At 45.1% G+C, this 21,832-nt stretch overlaps 2 pseudogenes; one reads left to right on the top strand and one right to left on the bottom strand.

Annotated features, from left to right (window-relative positions):
* Window positions 1-1,343: 1,343 nt before the first annotated feature.
* LOC134895049 (5S ribosomal RNA) lies at window positions 1,344-1,462 on the bottom strand (annotated as a pseudogene).
* Window positions 1,463-8,988: 7,526 nt separating this feature from the next.
* On the top strand, window positions 8,989-9,107 carry LOC134895048 (5S ribosomal RNA; annotated as a pseudogene).
* Window positions 9,108-21,832: the final 12,725 nt, after the last annotated feature.

The following is a 21,832-nucleotide window of genomic DNA, read 5'->3' as shown; positions in this document are numbered from 1 at the left end:
ACACACTGTAACTCCTGACTGACACACTGTAACTCCTGACTGACACACTGTATCTCCCGACACACTGTAACTCCTGACTGACACACTGTAACTCCTGACACACTGTAACTCCTGACACACTGTAACTCCTGACTGACACACTGTAACTCCCGACACACTGTAACTCCTGACTGACACACTGTAACTCCCGACACACTGTAACTCCTGACACACTGTAACTCCTGAGTCCTGACACACTGTAACTCCTGACTGACACACTGTAACGACTGACACACTGTAACACCTGACTGACACACTGTAACTCCTGACACACTGTAACTCCTGACACACAGTAACTCCTGACACACTGTAACTCCTGAGTCCTGACACACTGTAACTCCTGACTGACACACTGTAACGACTGACTGACACACTGTAACTACTGACACACTGTAACTCCTGACTGACACACTGTAACTCCTGACACACTGTAACTCATGAGTCCTGACACACTGTAACTCCTGACTGACACACTGTAACGACTGACACACTGTAACTCCTGACTGACACACTGTAACTCCTGACACATTGTAACTCCTGACTGACACACTGTAACTCCTGACTGACACACTGTAACTCCTGACACACAGTAACTCCTGACACACTGTAACTCCTGACTGACACTGTAACTCCTGACACACAGTAAATCCTGACTGACACACTGTTACTCCTGACACACTGTAACTCCTGACTGTCACACTGTAACTCCTGACACACTGTAACTCCTGACACACTGTAACTCCTGACTGACAGACTGTAACTCCCGACACACTGTAACTCCTGACTGACACACTGTAACTCCTAGAAGGAAGGGAGAGAAAGAAGGCTCTTGTGTGGGCGCACTCTTGAAAGGAAAGGAAAATTCCTATGACATATAGGAAGAAATACTTAAAACATAACTTTTAATGTTTGTAATAAAAATACCCATATAAATGATCCATATCAAAGAAAAAATGTGATGATTAGAATTAATAAAATGTTCTGGTCTGTTTAATCACACTTGGTAATTGGAATGGTTGTAGACATTGATTGGTCTTACCCCCAATTCCCCTGACCAGCACAGAGTATCTGTGTTAATAGAACCAGGGAGTGATCATAAGAGTTATTAAATAAGTAAGACCCACTTGGGCTACTTGATTCAAAATTGGTTAGTCTCCTGCATTCAAATGAGCTGGACTTTCTGACGTAAGCCACAAAAATTAGTATTAAGCCTCAAAAAGAAAAGGAAAGGGGAAAAAAAAAAAGAGAATTAGTGGTGATGCTGCTGTTGGTATTGCAAACACATGTGGAGGGAAATGGTCCCAACTCTACAACACCGGGTATTCGCAGGAAGTCTCCTCTCCTGGTACTGACCCGGCCCAACGCTGTTTGGCTTCCAAGATCAGACGAGATCGGGCATTGGCAGCGTGGTATGATAGTAGAGAATTTTTTGGATTGCACCAATGAGAGTGCACCTATGTAGGAAACAGAAGAAAGAGGAAAAAAAGGGGAGACAGAAAGAAAGAACGAGAAAAGAAGAAATGAAAATAGTATAGAGGAGAAAAGAAATGAATCAGTGTAGCGTAATAGATGGATCTGCTTTCTGCGTTAGACACAGCTCAACAATTCCCACTTGGGTGGTATTGTGTTCCGTGAATCGCAGATGAGAGTCCATGAAGCAATAGTGAAGTATGAGCAAGAGATATGAAAGATATGCTGGGTTGAACTGTCAAAAAATTAAGCATTGATTTAGAAAATCACATTGGTGTTTAACGTGCATATTTAGGATAAAGTTTAGAAGTTCAAAGAGTATGCTGAGGCTCACGATGAGTAAGATAATTATCAGACAAAATACTGGCCTCTGCTTGAAAAAAGTATTTCTTAGTAGTATGAATACTTTAACAGATATTGATTTTGGAAAAATAAGGGAAGAAGAAAAGGGATGAAAAGACAATTTGGGCTGTATTTATTAGACAGTGGTGCTGTAGCAAAGAGCTATGTGTGTGCTGCATAAGTCCAAATGACATGGAATAACATGCAACAGATAAATATAAAGCGCATCAAGAGCATTTGCTGTATAATCAAGCATATTAATAGATGCCCTTAATGTGTTGTTGTCTGTGCACACTATATACAGAGCAGAGCACCAATAGGTCCAATCGGATGTGATGGAAGCTTAATGCCCATCAAAAGGTTGCCGTCTGTGCAAAGTATGCATAGGACAGCGGCAGGCTTGTAGTCAATAGCGCTATCTGCCAAAAAATATATCTACGTATGCTACATGGCTGTTAGCATGCTGTCTAATGAAACATAAGTAGTAAATACGAAAAGGTGTGTTGCTGTCTGTGCAGGATGTGCACAGAACAGCTGTAGGCTTACGGTCACCAAAATTGGAGAAAGAAGGCAGGTTAGGGCAGTGTCATGTGCCGAGGCAGGAGCTGAGAAATCACTCCGTGTGTGGTACCCCTCTCGGAAAACGCGTTTCGCCCTGACGGGCTTGTTCACTTCCGGGTTTAGGAGGGAGTGTGCAGCGTGGGGTTTTATAGCAGCTGATGGGTGTGTACTAACCATTAATTGGAGGATATCATGAGCGCTGGGCTGAGGATAGCAGCCGCCGCTGTGGAGCGTCTGTCCGTTGTTATGGAGACGATACGTGACGTGCATTGGGGGGCGGGGCTTGTGCGATCACGGGAGGCCATTGGGTGACTGTCCGTGTGTGCACATATGATGGCCCTGAAGTATCGCGAGATCGCGGGCGCCATCTTTGTGGATGGCAATTGCCTATTGTGAGAGCAAATAGGTCCTTAGCGCCATCTTAATTAATGGCAAGACAGCGGCGCTAGGAAAGGAAGACTGATTACAACATAGATAAAATATAGAATTAAAGAAACATTATAATAAGTAGGACCCTGGGTGGGAAGACAGGAAGGAGAAAATTAAAGTGGCATCAATGAAGGTAGAATAAAATTAATTAAATATGAAAAAGTAAAAAATTATATTAATAAGGGATAAAAATAAAATTAAAATAAAAAAATAAATGGAAAATAAAATATAAATAAAAATGGAATGATTATAAAAAACAAATGATAACAGTACCTTGGGGATTAAACAGAATGGCCGATCAGCTGTGCCAAATTTTTATATTGATACGCAAGAAAAAGATGTGAGCGTAAATGGGGTACATAATTTAAGGGTATTGGAGGATTGAAATAGTGTTGATGAAAGGGGTAGGAGGTGAGGGGAAGGGGAAAGAGGGAAAAGATAACTGGTAAACACCAAAAGGTGAATGGGACAAAAGTGTGCCAGTGAGGTGGAATAGATAACTAGGAAACGGTGTAGCTATGGAGTATGGGAGGAGAAAGGGAGGTTGGTGAAGGGAAGGGGAGTGCAAATGGGTAGAAGTGACCATCCATTGAAGGCCTGTGAATGGAGTGTGGGTAAGGGGATAGGCGGGTGGGGGGGAGGGGTGGAGAAAGGGGAGGGAAGGGGAGAGTAATAGAGGAAAAAAAGGAATGAAAAAAATGGGGGGGGGGAAAGAGAAAAGAATTTGGCAGTTAAAGGAGTGTTAATTATAAAGAAGTGGTGAGAATTGGAATAAATTCTGTTAGTGGAAGGATTATTCACAAGAACACTGCATAATTGATGTTTTCATTCAGGCCATAAGGCCTGAGACTGTTGAGCCGAAAGATCCATTCACTTTCCTTCTTGTATAGTTCCTTGGTAATATCCCCACCTCGTATGCCCAATTGGACACGATCTAGACCGAAGGCTTTAAAGTCTTTGATGGATCCCTTGTGGTGATGGTGAAAATGCCTGGCAACAGAAGTAAGTTGTTTCATTCGTGCAAGGTCTTTTGCTGCATTGCGTATATTGCCCAAGTGTTCCAAAACTCTTTCTTTGAGTTTTCGTGTGGTCATGCCGACATATTTTAGATTACATCCGCAGGTTATACAGTAAATAACTGCTTGTGTATCACAATTAAAATAGTGTTGTAATTTCACAGTTTGGCCATATCTGTCCTTAATCGTATTGATTTTCAGAATCTGAGGGCATGATTTACATACCACAGGAAAAAGAGCCTGTGACCGAGGGTTTCTTCAGTGTAGTTGTTGTGAAGTGGCTCTGAACTAGCTGATCTTTAATGTTTTTGGATCTCCGCCAGCTCATCTGTAGGGGTGAATTCAAAAAAGGGGATAAATCAGGATCCAGCTGTAATATGGAGAGGTGTCTTGTTACCGCATTCTTGAGCATTCTCCACTCAGGGCAGAACGTTCCTATGAATCTAATAACATCTTCCTGTTCGGGGACCTCTTTCTTCTTCTTGAAAATCAGACTCTCTCTCTTTACCATTGCTGTGGCTGAATATGCGCGTTTGAGCGATCGTCTGCTATAACCCCTAGTCAGGAGGCGATTAGTGAGTTCTCTGCTCTTGTTTTTGAAGGTGTGTTCTTCTGAGCAGTTACGCCGTAGCCTAAGATACTCTCCTTTGGGGATGTTTTCCACCGTAGGGGGAAAATGAGAGCTGGTCTGGAAGAGGAGACTGTTGGTTGCAGTCTCCTTCCGATATAGCTCAGTTTCAAGAAAACCTGTAGTAGATTTATAGATATTCAGGTCCAGGAATGGAACTTTTTCTGCACTGATGGTGTAGGTCAGATTGATGTTGAGGTCATTGGTATTAAGGATGGTAATAAAATCCATCAGAAGGTCCCTATCTCCGTCCCAGATGATAAAGATATCGTCGATGTATCTTAGCCATAATATCACATGAATGGTGTATTTCTCATTGATGGTTTTAAAGACATAAAAGTGTTCCCACCATCCCAAAAACAAGTTTGCATACGTCGGTGCACAGGCTGCGCCCATTGCTGTACCTCTCACTTGTAAGAAATTTTTTTCTTGAAAGACAAAGTAATTCTTAGAGAGGACAAAGTCGAGTAATCTCAAAAGAAAATTTGAAAAATCTTTCTCGCCTCCTTGATCCAGATAATATTTGACAGCTCTAAGGCATGCTATCAAAAACTTCTCAGCAATCCCACCGCCAGATTCTTGACCGCCTACAATAACCTAATACAGGAAGCCGTAGCTCAATGTACAATCACCAAGCAGGAATCACAATATCTCACAGTCCTGAACCCAAAAACACCTACATTTTATCTTCTGCCGAAGATACATAAAAATGCCCTTAACCCACCAGGGAGACCTATTATGTCTGGCAACGGCGGACTTCTGGAACAACCTAGTAGATTTTTGGACCTGCATCTTCGAGACTTTGTTCTTTCTTTGCCTTCCTATCTACAAGACACATCTGATCTACTACGCAAGATCCATGACATACATTTTGAAACCAATTTTCTTCTGGTGACTCTAGATGTAGAGGCACTCTACACTAGCATTAACCATCATCAAGGCCTTAGAGCTGTCAAATATTATCTGGATCAAGGAGGCGAGAAAGATTTTTCAAATTTTCTTTTGAGATTACTCGACTTTGTCCTCTCTAAGAATTACTTTGTCTTTCAAGAAATTTTTTTCTTACAAGTGAGAGGTACAGCAATGGGCGCAGCCTGTGCACCGACGTAAGCAAACTTGTTTTTGGGATGGTGGGAACACTTTTATGTCTTTAAAACCATCAATGAGAAATACACCATTCATGTGATATTATGGCTAAGATACATCGACGATATCTTTATCATCTGGGACGGAGATAGGGACCTTCTGATGGATTTTATTACCATCCTTAATACCAATGACCTCAACATCAATCTGACCTACACCATCAGTGCAGAAAAAGTTCCATTCCTGGACCTGAATATCTATAAATCTACTACAGGTTTTCTTGAAACTGAGCTATATCGGAAGGAGACTGCAACCAACAGTCTCCTCTTCCAGACCAGCTCTCATTTTCCCCCTACGGTGGAAAACATCCCCAAAGGAGAGTATCTTAGGCTACGGCGTAACTGCTCAGAAGAACACACCTTCAAAAACAAGAGCAGAGAACTCACTAATCGCCTCCTGACTAGGGGTTATAGCAGACGATCGCTCAAACGCGCATATTCAGCCACAGCAATGGTAAAGAGAGAGAGTCTGATTTTCAAGAAGAAGAAAGAGGTCCCCGAACAGGAAGATGTTATTAGATTCATAGGAACGTTCTGCCCTGAGTGGAGAATGCTCAAGAATGCGGTAACAAGACACCTCTCCATATTACAGCTGGATCCTGATTTATCCCCTTTTTTGAATTCACCCCTACAGATGAGCTGGCGGAGATCCAAAAACATTAAAGATCAGCTAGTTCAGAGCCACTTCACAACAACTACACTGAAGAAACCCTCGGTCACAGGCTCTTTTCCCTGTGGTAAATGTAAATCATGCCCTCAGATTCTGAAAATCAATACGATTAAGGACAGATATGGCCAAACAGTGAAATTACAACACTATTTTAATTGTGATACACAAGCAGTTATTTACTGTATAACCTGCGGATGTAATCTAAAATATGTCGGCATGACCACACGAAAACTCAAAGAAAGAGTTTTGGAACACTTGGGCAATATACGCAATGCAGCAAAAGACCTTGCACGAATGAAACAACTTACTTCTGTTGCCAGGCATTTTCACCATCACCACAAGGGATCCATCAAAGAATTTAAAGCCTTCGGTCTAGATCGTGTCCAATTGGGCATACGAGGTGGGGATATTACCAAGGAACTATACAAGAAGGAAAGTGAATGGATCTTTCGGCTCAACAGTCTCAGGCCTTATGGCCTGAATGAAAACATCAATTATGCAGTGTTCTTGTGAATAATCCTTCCACTAACAGAATTTATTCCAATTCTCACCACTTCTTTATAATTAACACTCCTTTAACTGCCAAATTCTTTTCTCTTTCCCCCCCCATTTTTTTCATTCCTTTTTTTCCTCTATTACTCTCCCCTTCCCTCCCCTTTCTCCACCCCTCCCCCCCACCCGCCTATCCCCTTACCCACACTCCATTCACAGGCCTTCAATGGATGGTCACTTCTACCCGTTTGCACTCCCCTTCCCTTCACCAACCTCCCTTTCTCCTCCCATACTCCATAGCTACACCGTTTCCTAGTTATCTATTCCACCTCACTGGCACACTTTTGTCCCATTCACCTTTTGGTGTTTACCAGTTATCTTTTCCCTCTTTCCCCTTCCCCTCACCTCCTACCCCTTTCATCAACACTATTTCAATCCTCCAATACCCTTAAATTATGTACCCCATTTACGCTCACATCTTTTTCTTGCGTATCAATATAAAAATTTGGCACAGCTGATCGGCCATTCTGTTTTAATCCCCAAGGTACTGTTATCATTTGTTTTTTATAATCATTCCATTTTTATTTATATTTTATTTTCCATTTATTTTTTTATTTTAATTTTATTTTTATCCCTTATTAATATAATTTTTTACTTTTTCATATTTAATTAATTTTATTCTACCTTCATTGATGCCACTTTAATTTTCTCCTACCTGTCTTCCCACCCAGGGTCCTACTTATTATAATGTTTCTTTAATTCTATATTTTATCTATGTTGTAATCAGTCTTCCTTTCCTAGCGCCGCTGTCTTGCCATTAATTAAGATGGCGCTAAGGACCTATTTGCTCCCACAATAGGCAATTGCCATCCACAAAGATGGCGCCCGCGATCTCGCGATACTTCAGGGCCATCATATGTGCACACACGGACAGTCACCCAATGGCCTCCCGTGATCGCACAAGCCCCGCCCCCCAATGCACGTCACGTATCGTCTCCATAACAACGGACAGACGCTCCACAGCGGCGGCTGCTATCCTCAGCCTAGCGCTCATGATATCCTCCAATTAATGGTTAGTACACACCCATCAGCTGCTATAAAACCCCACGCTGCACACTCCCTCCTAAACCCGGAAGTGAACAAGTCCGTCAGGGCGAAACGCGTTTTCCGAGAGGGGTACCACACACGGAGTGATTTCTCAGCTCCTGCCTCGGCACATGACACTGCCCTAACCTGCCTTCTTTCTCCAATTTTGGTGACCGTAAGCCTACAGCTGTTCTGTGCACATCCTGCACAGACAGCAACACACCTTTTCGTATTTACTACTTATGTTTCATTAGACAGCATGCTAACAGCCATGTAGCATACGTAGATATATTTTTTGGCAGATAGCGCTATTGACTACAAGCCTGCCGCTGTCCTATGCATACTTGGCACAGACGGCAACCTTTTGATGGGCATTAAGCTTCCATCACATCCGATTGGACCTATTGGTGCTCTGCTCTGTATATAGTGTGCACAGACAACAACACATTAAGGGCATCTATTAATATGCTTGATTATACAGCAAATGCTCTTGATGCGCTTTATATTTATCTGTTGCATGTTATTCCATGTCATTTGGACTTATGCAGCACACACATAGCTCTTTGCTACAGCACCACTGTCTAATAAATACAGCCCAAATTGTCTTTTCATCCCTTTTCTTCTTCCCTTATTTTTCCAAAATCAATATCTGTTAAAGTATTCATACTACTAAGAAATACTTTTTTCAAGCAGAGGCCAGTATTTTGTCTGATAATTATCTTACTCATCGTGAGCCTCAGCATACTCTTTGAACTTCTAAACTTTATCCTAAATATGCACGTTAAACACCAATGTGATTTTCTAAATCAATGCTTAATTTTTTGACAGTTCAACCCAGCATATCTTTCATATCTCTTGCTCATACTTCACTATTGCTTCATGGACTCTCATCTGCGATTCACGGAACACAATACCACCCAAGTGGGAATTGTTGAGCTGTGTCTAACGCAGAAAGCAGATCCATCTATTACGCTACACTGATTCATTTCTTTTCTCCTCTATACTATTTTCATTTCTTCTTTTCTCGTTCTTTCTTTCTGTCTCCCCTTTTTTTCCTCTTTCTTCTGTTTCCTACATAGGTGCACTCTCATTGGTGCAATCCAAAAAATTCTCTACTATCATACCACGCTGCCAATGCCCGATCTCGTCTGATCTTGGAAGCCAAACAGCGTTGGGCCGGGTCAGTACCAGGAGAGGAGACTTCCTGCGAATACCCGGTGTTGTAGAGTTGGGACCATTTCCCTCCACATGTGTTTGCAATACCAACAGCAGCATCACCACTAATTCTCTTTTTTTTCCCCCCCTTTCCTTTTCTTTTTGAGGCTTAATACTAATTTTTGTGGCTTACGTCAGAAAGTCCAGCTCATTTGAATGCAGGAGACTAACCAATTTTGAATCAAGTAGCCCAAGTGGGTCTTACTTATTTAATAACTCTTATGATCACTCCCTGGTTCTATTAACACAGATACTCTGTGCTGGTCAGGGGAATTGGGGGTAAGACCAATCAATGTCTACAACCATTGCAATTACCAAGTGTGATTAAACAGACCAGAACATTTTATTAATTCTAATCATCACATTTTTTCTTTGATATGGATCATTTATATGGGTATTTTTATTACAAACATTAAAAGTTATGTTTTAAGTATTTCTTCCTATATGTCATAGGAATTTTCCTTTCCTTTCAAGAGTGCGCCCACACAAGAGCCTTCTTTCTCTCCCTTCCTTCTAGTACATGTACTCTCTGGCTCTGGGCGCACCACCAAGCAGGACAACGTTATTTATCGAAGTAAAAGACATAGTCTTCTCTTCTTTTTTCCTATTTTGGAGTGCTTTATTGTCCAAATGTTGGTTCCACATTATTAAAACAGTATTACTTTACCAGTGCCCGATCGCCCTTTGTCTAGTCTAAACACTGTAACTCCTGACTGACACACTGTAACTCCTGACACACAGTAACTCCTGACACACTGTAACTCCTGAATCCTGACACACTGTAACTCCTGACTGACACACTGTAACGACTGACACGCTGTAACTCCTGACTGACACACTGTAACTACTGACACACTGTAACTCCTGACTGACACACTGTAACTCCTGACACACTGTAACTCCTGACACACTGTAACTCCTGAGTCCTGACACACTGTAACTCCTGACTGACACACTGTAACGACTGACACACTGTAACTCCTGACTGACACATTGTAACTACTGACACACTGTAACTCCTGACTGACACACTGTAACTCCTGACACACAGTAACTCCTGACACACTGTAACTCCTGACACACTGTAACTCCTGACTGACACTGTAACTCCTGACACACTGTAAATCCTGACTGACACACTGTAACTCCTGACACACTGTAACTCCTGACTGACACACTGTAACTCCTGACACACTGTAACTCCTAACTGACACACTGTAACTCCTGACACACTGTAACTTCTGACTGACACATTGTAACTCCTGACTGACACACTGTAACTCCTGACTGACACACTGTAACTCCTGACTGACACACTGTAACTCCTGACACACTGTAACTCCTGACTGACACACTGTAACTCCTGACACACAGTAACTCCTGACACACTGTAACTCCTGACACACTGTAACTCCTGACTGACACTGTAACTCCTGACTGACACTGTAACTCCTGACACAATGTAAATCCTGACTGACACACTGTAACTCCTGACACACTGTAACTCCTGACACATTGTAACTTCTGACACACTGTAACTCCTGACACACTGTAACTCCTGACACACTGTAACTCCTGATACACTGTAACTCCTGACTGACACACTGTAACTCCTGACACACTGTAACTTCAGACACACTGTAACTCCTGACTGACACACTGTAACTCCTGACTGACACACTGTAACTCCTAATACACTGTAACTCCTGACACTCTGTAACTCCTGACACTCTGTAACTCCTGATACACTGTAACTCCTGATACACTGTAACTCCTGACACACTGTAACTCCTGATACATTGTAACGCCTGACACACTGTAACGCCTGACACACTGTAACTCCTGACACACTGTAACGCCTGACACACTGTAACACCTGACACACTGTAACTCCTGACACACTGTAACTACTGATACACTGTAACGCCTGACACACTGTAACTCCTGATACACTGTAACTCCTGACACACTGTAACTCCTGATACACTGTAACTCCTGACACACTGTAACTCCTGACTGACACACTGTAACTCCTGACACACTGTAACTCCTGATACACTGTAACGCCTGACACACTGTAACTCCTGATACACTGTAACTCCTGATACACTGTAACTCCTGACACACTGTAACTCCTAATACACTGTAACTCCTGACACACTGTAACTCCTGATACACTGTAACTCCTGACTGACACACTGTAACTCCTGATACACTGTAACTCCTGACACACTGTAACTCCTGACACACTATAAGTCCTGACACACTGTAAGTCCTGACACACTGTAACTCCTAATACACAGTAACTCCTGACACACTAACTCCTGACTGACACACTGTAACGACTGACACACTGTAACTCCTGACACACTGTAACTCCTGACCGACACACTGTAACTCCTGACTGACACACTGTAACTCCTGACTGACACACTGTGACTCCTGACACACTGTAACTTCTGACTGACACACTGTAACTCCTGACACATTGTAACTCCTGACTGACACACTGTAACTCCTGACTGACACACTGTAACTCCTGACACATTGTAACTCCTGACTGACACACTGTAACTCCTGACACACTGTAACTCCTGACACACTGTAATTCCTGACACACTGTAACTCCTGACTGACACACTGTAACTCCTGACTGACACACTGTAACTCCTAACACACTGTAACTCCTGTCACACTGTAACTCCTGACTGACACACTGTAACTCCTCACACACTGTAACTTCTGACACACTGTAACTCCTGACTGACACACTGTAACTCCTGACTGACACACTGTAACTCCTGACACACTGTAACTTCTGACACACTGTAACTCCTGACTGACAAACTGTAACTCCTGACACACTGTAACTTCTGACACACTGCAACTCCTGACTGACACACTGTAACTCCTGACTGACACACTGTAACTCCTGAAGCACTGTAACTCCTGACACACTGTAACTCCTGACACATTGTAACGCCTGACACACTGTAACTCCTGACACACTGTAACTCCTGACACATTGTAACGCCTGACACACTGTAACTCCTGACACACTGTAACTCCTGACTGACACACTGTAACTCCTGATACACTGTAACTCCTGACACACTGTAATTCCTGACACACTGTAACTCCTGACTGACACACTGTAACTCCTGACTGACACACTGTAACTCCTAACACACTGTAACTTCTGACACACTGTAACTCCTGACCGACACACTGTAACTCCTGACACACTAACTTCTGACACACTGTATCTCCTGACTGACACACTGTTACTCCTGACACACTGTAACTTCTGACACACTGTAACTCCTGACTGACACACTGTAACTCCTGACTGACACACTGTAACTTCTGACACACTGTAACTCCTGACACACTGTAACTCCTGACACACTGTAACTTCTGACACACTGCAACTCCTGACTGACACACTGTAACTCCTGACTGACACACTGTAACTCCTGATACACTGTAACTCCTGACACACTGTAACTCCTGACACACTGTAACGCCTGACACACTGTAACTCCTGACACACTGTAACTCCTGACACATTGTCACGCCTGACACACTGTAACTCCTGACACACTGTAACTCCTGACACATTGTAACGCCTGACACACTAACTCCTGACACACTGTAACTCCTGACTGACACACTGTAACTCCTGATACACTGTAACTCCTGACACACTGTAACTCCTGACACACTGTAACGCCTGACACACTGTAACTTCTGACACACTGGAATTCCTGATACATTGTAACTCCTGACACACTGTAACTGCTGACACACTGTAACTCCTAATACACTGTAACTCCTGATACACTGTAACTCCTGACACACTGTAACTCCTGATACATTGTAACTCCTGACACACTGTAACTCCTGACTGACACACTGTAACTCCTGACACACTGTAACTCCTGATACACTGTAACTCCTGACTGACACACTGTAACTCCTGACTGACACACTGTAACTCCTGATACACTGTAACTCCTGACACACTGTAACTCCTGACACACTGTAACGCCTGACACACTGTAACTTCTGACACACTGTAATTCCTGATACATTGTAACTCCTGACACACTGTAACTGCTGACACACTGTAACTCCTAATACACTGTAACTCCTGATACACTGTAACTCCTGACACACTGTAACTCCTGATACATTGTAACTCCTGACACACTGTAACTCCTGACTGACACACTGTAACTCCTGACTGACACACTGTAACTCCTGATGCACTGTAACTCCTGACACACTGTAACTCCTGACACATTGTAACGCCTGACACACTGTAACTCCTGACACACTGTAACTCCTGACACATTGTAACGCCTGACACACTGTAACTCCTGACACACTGTAACTCCTGACTGACACACTGTAACTCCTGATACACTGTAACTCCTGACACACTGTAACTCCTGACACACTGTAACGCCTGACACACTGTAACTCCTGACACACTGTAACTCCTGACTGACACACTGTAACTCCTGACACACTGTAACTCCTGATACACTGTAACTCCTGACTGACACACTGTAACTCCTGACTGACACACTGTAACTCCTGACACACTGTAACTCCTGATACACTGTAACGCCTCACACACTGTAACTCCTGATACACTGTAACTCCTGATACACTGTAACTCCTGACACACTGTAACTCCTGATACACTGTAACTCCTGACACACTGTAAATCCTGACACACTGTAACTCCTAATACACTGTAACTCCTGACACACTGTATCTCCTAATACACTATAACTCCTGACACACTGTAACTCCTTATACACTGTAACTCCTGACACAATGTAACTCCTTATACACTGTAACTCCTGACACAATGTAACTCCTGATACACTGTAACTCCTGACACACTGTAACTCCTGACTGACACACTGTAACTCCTGATACACTGTAACTCCTGCAGATGCAATCTTCTCTGATAACAAATCTCCATGTCCCCAACACGTACTCTATCACATACCTCCGTGCTGACTTCACCTATGTGCGGTGCCAGTTATTGGCGGAGCTCTGGATCCTGTCTCTTTCACAGTTCTCCTGCAGCTCCTACTGGGTGCGAGCTTAGCACTCAGTTATCCCACCGCTGCCACCACGTGTGAGGGTAGGGGGTTCTGTGTTGTTCTTTTTACCCATTCCACCTGAGGCAGTCTTATGCGCTGACATTGGGTACATAGTACCCCTGTGATTTCAGGATGACTTATGCAAAACAACTGCAAAGATGCAACTGTACTTTCTTTTACATCAAAAATAGAGATCTGTAAACACAATGACACTGGAATACATATCACAATTAGCAGAAACCTACTCATGAGTCTCCCGGAGATTCCAGGAGAGAAGTTAAGTATGAACCAGGAACCTGCATTAGAGTTAAATAAAATCACTGCTACGTGTTATGATAAATGTATGGACTCCGAACCGTCATGTGTTTGAAAAATGACAGTTGGCAGCTGATTGGCTGGAGGAACATTCATCATACGCAGAGAGTTATTAATAGCTCAAACTCATTGATAAATTGACCTCAGTATTTGTGGTGTTGTCCGGGGGAACCTGCAGATATTAAGGATCCCCTGGATGTACCATGGAGGGAGTGCAGCAGATGTCTCGGATTTCTGTCACAGTCTCTCTCTTTCTGACAGCAGAAGCGGCCCCTATAACTTTATATGGTGGTTGCTAGGCGCTCAGATGTACCAAGAATGCGAAGTCTCAGCAGGTAGCGCTATCTTTAGCCTATTGTACCCTATGGGCTACATTTGCTGAATTTGGGGTCTATGTACTAAGCCTTGAAGAAACATAAAATGGAGAGAGATAAAGTATCAGCCAACCAGCTTCTATTGTCATTTTTCAAACACAACCTGTAACATTACATTTAGGAGCTGATTGGCTGGTACGTAATCTCCGTCCACTTTATCTCTCTCCACGGCTTAGTACATAGATCCCTCTATCTGCAGAGGTATTTGTGGGATCCCTCCCTGCTGCTGTCCGCTTGCACATGCGCCCCCGAACGTTGGACGCCAGCGCCTCTGTCCTGGCGACTCAGTAATAATACTTTTATGCGGTGAAGAGAAGGGTTCCTTATTGCCGTGAGTTGGGGGCGATAAGGAATCCTTATTGTTGAGGGAACACTACATATATAAATAAATATGCCCCATAGGGATAATAAATGTATGGGAGAGTCTATATGATATACAGTAAACTGTGGTGGCATTACCCTATATTACCCTGCAGGGGGTGTTATGCTCCTTCCGCCCTCTGACCTCGGAGGTTATAGTATGACAGTAATATAAGCACAATAAGGGGAGGTAGGAGGAGACAATACGAGGCATCGAGCAAAGCTGTGTACAGTTCTACCTCACAGACAGAAGGGACGGGGAACCAGCAGGAAGATACAGCCTGTGCCTGATATTACCTCCCCCCTGTAACAATGTGTATCCCCCTCCTCACTGTTCTGTCCCTCTGCCTCCCACCCTGTCTGTCCCAGTCCATCACACAATCCCCGCTCATACTGCTCATCCGCCCAGGGGAGGCCGTCTCCCTAACATGCAGCGTCAAAGCTTCTGGGGACCCGTATATGTATTGGTATAGAAAGGCAGTGGGTGGAGGGGCCCTCACATCTGTAGTGAGCTCATTTGGGAAAGGCTCGGTAGAAGAGCTGACACTTCCCCATTTCTCAGCGAATAGAGGCAGTGAGGCAGATTTCAGTCTGAGCTCTGAGGCGGGTAAAGCAGAAGATGCTGGGACCTATTACTGTGCATGGAGCCGCACAGAAGGACAAGTGGAGGGGGGCGCATTACAAAAACCTGCGACCACCGGTCCCCCCCCACCTGCTCTCAGTCTACTTCCTCTTCTCCAGCAGCTGTCTGTGTCTCACCAGTGTCATTCCTCTAATGCTCCAACACGCAGGCTGTGCAGATATACACATTGCTGTACACGTGTTGCTGAATTATTCATATATCCTAATCCAAAAATGTGTTCACAGGGGCTCTGCACTCCTCCTCAAACTAAACAATCTTCTTTATCCAAAACTCCCTCGCCCAGACACCCCAAGCCATGGTAGCTCTTTGCGCTTGTGCAAGACACAAGAAAGGTCAATGAATGGTGCAAGTGCACATTGATAATGATGATAAGTTGCATGCAGACAGGCCCGCTGCAAGGTCCATACAACTATGCAGACACCAGACGGGCCCGCTGCAAGGTCCCTACAGCTCTGCGGATACCAGATGGGCCCGCTGCAAGGTCCCTACAGCTCTGCGGATACCAGATGGGCCCGCTGCAAGGTCCATACAACTCTGCGGATACCAGACGGGCCCGCTGCAAGGTCCCTACAGCTCTGCGGATACCAGACGGGCCCGCTGCAAGGTCCCTACAGCTCTGCAGACACCAGACGGGCCCGCTGCAAGGTCCATACAACTCTGCAGACACCAGACGGGCCCGCTGCAAGGTCCATACAGCTCTGCGGATACCAGACGGGCCCACTGCAAGGTCCATACAGCTCTGCGGATACCAGACGGGCCCGCTGCAAGGTCCCTACAGCTCTGCGGATACCAGACAGGCCCGCTGCAAGGTCCCTACAGCTCTGCGGATACCAGACAGGCCCGCTGCAAGGTCCATACAACTCTGCGGATACCAGACAGGCCCGCTGCAAGGTCCATACAGCTCTGCAGACACCAGACGGGCCCGCTGCAAGTCCATACAACTCTGCGGATACCAGACGGGCCCGCTGCAAGTCCATACAGCTCTGCAGACACCAGATGGGCCCTCTGCAAGGTCCATACAACTCTGCGGATACCAGACGGCGCAGCAAAGGTCCATACAACTCTGTGGATACCAGGCAGGCCTTGTGCAAGGTCCATACAACTCTGAGGATACCAGACAGGCCCGCTGCAAGGTCCATGCAACTCTGCGGATACCAGACAGGCCCACTTCAAGGTCCATACAACTCTGCGGATACCAGACAGGCCCGCTGCAAGGTCCATGCAACTCTGCGGATACCAGACGGATCCACGCAAGGTCCATACAACTCTGTGGATACCAGACAGGCCTGCTGCAAGGTCCAAACAACTCTGAGGATACCAGGTGGGCCCACGCAAGGTCCATACAACTCTGTGGATACCAGGCAGGCCTGCTGCAAGGTCCAAACAACTCTGAGGTTACTATGCAGGCCCGCTTCAAAGGTCCATACAACTCTGCATACGCTTTTTTTCTGTGCATGCAATGTGGGAAGAGCGTGTGACCAATATGATCCCAACTCAGCGCCATTCTCAGAGAGTCTGCATTAAACTGTGGTCTGGTGCTGACCATTCAGGACTCGGCTATATTTGCCATGCACTTGTTGGCAGGGGCGGTTTAATAGAGGAGAGGGCCTGTGTGCAGGTTCCGTGCAGGCCCCCTTCCTCTCTGGCAGCGTAGTATCCTCTAACTTTGTGCTAGAGTCTACTGCGCATGCGCCAGTCTCCGGGAACATGGCGCCCGTTACTTGTTCCCAGAGACATCTCTACTGCTCTTGCCCCATGCCATCTACCTGGTGTTTCCTGCGTGCAGCACCTGCTGATGCGGAACTCTGGACAGGTAAGGGTAATTATATGGGTGCAGGGAGTGCAGTGTGGGCCCCCACTCATTATAGAGGTTAAGCTGCAGGGAGGGGGGTTAGATGTAGGCACCACTGGGGAGGAGGGCTAGGTTTAGGCTGGTGGAAAGGAGGGTTTTGGTTAGGGGACCATTGGGGGAAGGTAAGTATACTTACCTTCCCCTGTCAGGGTTCTGAACTTCGGTATGCAGCTGTTTGTATGCTGACCAACTATGCACCCCGAACACCGGCATTTCAATCCCAACCCGTTCCTTTAACTCTGACAATAAAGGTCCATGAGGGAAACCTCACAACTGACTGCAGAGTATCACTACTTATTCATGCAGTCACCAAGCTACTCCTATTGCATCAGGATCTATGACGTTGAATACGGGTGGTTATTGCAATATCGCCTCATTGCAAAGTAGAAATTGTTATTACTAGATGACAGTGAAGAGATAGGAGAGTTATTACTGTCGGCCCATTGCTGTCTTGGCCAGTAGTATCCCAGAGATCTCAGGAGCTACTAACACAGCCCCCCCAACTGAATATGGAGCCTCACTACATGGACTTTGTATGGGAGTACTCACAGCATGACTGACATAAACGGAGGTGGAGCCAATTGGTAGTGGAGTCTGGCGGGTAGCGGTGGAGCAGGGGCTGGGTTGGCGCCCAATGCAATTCCTGTGCGAGAGGAGAGGAGGCGGAGCCAGGGGGCTGACTGGGTGTATACAGCCAGCCTGGGTGCGAGACCTGCCACAATGTGACCACCGGGAACCTGATAGACAGGCTGCTGATCCCTGCTGTGAGAGGTGAACACATATAATTATACGAGAGATGTACGGGTTCGGATTTACCCGCATCTCTAAACGGCATCTTTTTCCCTCTCAGATGTCATGTGTTTTGGATAGCCAATAAGAAAAATCCGGATAAATCCAAACTCACATTAATTTTGGCATTAAGAACCAAGTAAATCCGAACCTGCACATCTCTAATTTATACCAGTATTACTATGAAATGAGGCCATATTCTTACACAGACTAAACATGGGTTGAAAATGACAACAAAGTTACTGTCAGTGAATATAAAGTATAAAAATCAGTCATGTGGGGATCAGAACCCTCCAGCCAGTACCTGTATAACTGAGCAATGCTGGGGGGATGGGGGGGTCTGTGTATAAGGTGACTTCCTGTGTATTGTGCTGCGTGCAGGTAACCGCAGCTCAGAGTGGAGCAGCTGCTGAGATCACACACCCTGCAGTGTCACCATAGGTCCATGTGGGGGCAGCACTGACCATAATACACAACTACCGGCCTGGCAGGTGTAACTCTAGTACAGGTTGAGTATCCCATATCCAAATATTCCGAAATACGGACTTTTTTTGAGTGAGAGTGACATAGTGAAACCTTTGTTTTCTGATGCCTCAATGTACACAAACTTTGTTTAATACACAAGGTTATTAATAATATTGTATTAAATGACCTTTAGGCTGTGTGTATAAGGTGTATATGAAACATACATGAATTGTGTGAATGTAGATACACTTTGTTTAATGCACAAAGTTATAACAAATATTGGCTAAAATCACCTTCAGGCTGTGTGTATAAGGTGTATATGAAACATAAATGCATTCTGTGCTTAGACTTGGGTCCCATCACCATGATATCTCATTATGGTATCTAATTATTTCAAAATACGGAAAAATCCGATATCCAAAATACCTCTGGTCCCAAGCATTTTGGATAAGGGATACTCAACCTGTATCAGAGTGTTGCCCTATCAGCATCTCTGTGGGAGAACCTGCAGCCAAAGCCCCGTACAACCTCTGTACATTATGGCCCTCATTCCGAGTTGTTCGCTCGCAAGCTGCTTTTAGCAGCATTGCACACGCTAAGCCGCCGCCTACTGGGAGTGAATCTTAGCTTCTTAAAATTGCGAACGAAAGATTCGCAATATTGTGAAAATACATCTCTGTGCAGTTTCTGAGTAGCTCGAGACTTACTCTGCCAGTGCGATCAGTTCAGTGCTTGTCGTTCCTGGATTGACGTCACAAACACACCCAGCGTTCGCCCAGACACTCCCCCGTTCCTCCAGCCACTCCCGCGTTTTTCCCAGAAACGGTAGCGTTTTTCCGCACACTCCCATAAAACGGCCTGTTTCCGCCCAGAAACACCCACTTCCTGTCAATCACATTACGATCACCAGAACGAAGAAAAAGCCTTGTAATGCCGTGAGTAAAATTCCTAACTGCATAGCAAATTTACTTGGCGCAGTCGCAGTGCGAACATTGCACATGCGCAATAAGCGGAAAATCGCTGCGATGCGAAGAAAATTACAGAGCGAACAACTTGGAATGACCACCATTGTGCAAATAAACTCACATCTACTGTAAATAATATATATGTTATCCATGTCACTATTAGGACTGGAGCGTATAAAATGTCATTTCTTGCACAGACAGGTAAAGCCGGACACACCCAGCACAATCCCTGAGGTTAGCCGCAGCCGCACAGTGCTGGAATCAGAGTCCGATATGATGGCGGTGTGGGAGGTTCCACCATGGCAGAGGCCGGTTGTATTTACTATAATATTCAATTATAATCCATTCGATTCCAATAATATTAGTAGAGAACATGGGGCTCATTCAGTGACCTAACGCGCTGTGATTGCAGTATTAATTACCTTAAGAGGCTGCAGGCATTTAAACCAATCCATCTGACAGGCCCAGGAGAATAATTAGGCTACAGAACGTTGCATCAAAAAATCTACATATCTGGAGCATCTAGTGCAATGCTCTGCATCCCTTCCCTCAGCTGAGAGCAATGGCCCTCATTCCGAGTTGTTCGCTCGCTAGCCGGTTTTCGCAGCAGTGCACACGCTAAGCCGCCGCCCTCTGGGAGTGAATCTTAGCTTAGCAGAATTGCAATCGAAAGATTAGCAGAATTGCAAATAGAAATTTCTTAGCAGTTTCTGAGTAGCTCCAGACTTACTCCTACACTGCGATCAGTTCAATCAGTTTCGTTCCTGGTTTGACGTCACAAACACACCCAGCGTTCGGCCAGACACTCCCCCGTTTCTTCAGACACTCCCGCATTTTCCCCAGAAACGGCAGCGTTTTTTCGCACACACCCATAAAGCGGCCAGTTTCCGCCCAGAAACACCCACTTCCTGTCAATCTCACTCCGATCACCAGAACGAAGAAATGTCTTCGTTAAGCCATGAGTAAAATACCAAACTGATTAGCAAATTTACTTGGCGCAGACGCAGTGCGGACATTGCGCATGCGCATAATCGCTCCATTGCGGGAAAAAAAAATAACGAGCGAACAACTCGGAATGAGGGCCAATATTCTGTGCAGATTAATATTTCCAGTTCCAATACATACACATATATGAGGATTCTATGATTATAGCAGGGACGTGCAGTCAGGGGAGGCAGGGTAGGCAGTGCCTCCCCTGCCATTAATAATTAAAATAATACAAACAAGAAGATACTTATGACACAGCTACCGTGTCATAAGTATCTGCTTTAGCATTTATATTATTTTAACCATTTTTATTGTGAGATAAACAGTATAAAAGGTGTTTTGGAGGTACCGCTTTTGGTGCCTCCCGCTGTCACTGTGAAAGGGCCGGGTGCGGGGGGCGGGGCCATGGCATTGGGCAGTAATAGCCCATTGAAAAATGCAGCTGAAGCGGCACTTACTAGAAGTGCCTCTTAGACAGGGGTGTGCTTTCAGCTCATATGAAAGCACGCCCCCGTGACTAGAGCAGATGTGATTGGGCAGTGCTGGACTGCCCTTCTGCTCATCAGCTGCTCGGCGGATTCTCTTGGCAGGATGCCAGAACGGTTGCCAGCTACCGCAAGTGTTAGCTTACACTTGTGGTGATCAAAGTGTCCCCCCTGCTATGAGTACAGCAGCGGCGGCGGCATTACATCTAATGCCGCATCAGGAAGAGCAAGGCTGCAGCAACGACCCTGACCCTCCCGGGGCCTACCCTCCGCTGACTTTCACGGCCGCTCTCTTTCCCCGGAGACTTCCGCTGTAGCGCTGCCCCGTATGTGGTGTGCGCTCAGCTCCTCTGCTGCTGAGCGCACCCACGTTTTATTTAC

This window comes from Pseudophryne corroboree, chromosome 3, assembly GCF_028390025.1.
Source record: "Pseudophryne corroboree isolate aPseCor3 chromosome 3, aPseCor3.hap2, whole genome shotgun sequence".
Classification (NCBI taxonomy): Eukaryota; Metazoa; Chordata; class Amphibia; order Anura; family Myobatrachidae; genus Pseudophryne; species Pseudophryne corroboree.
This window is presented reverse-complemented; position numbering and strand designations above follow the sequence as displayed.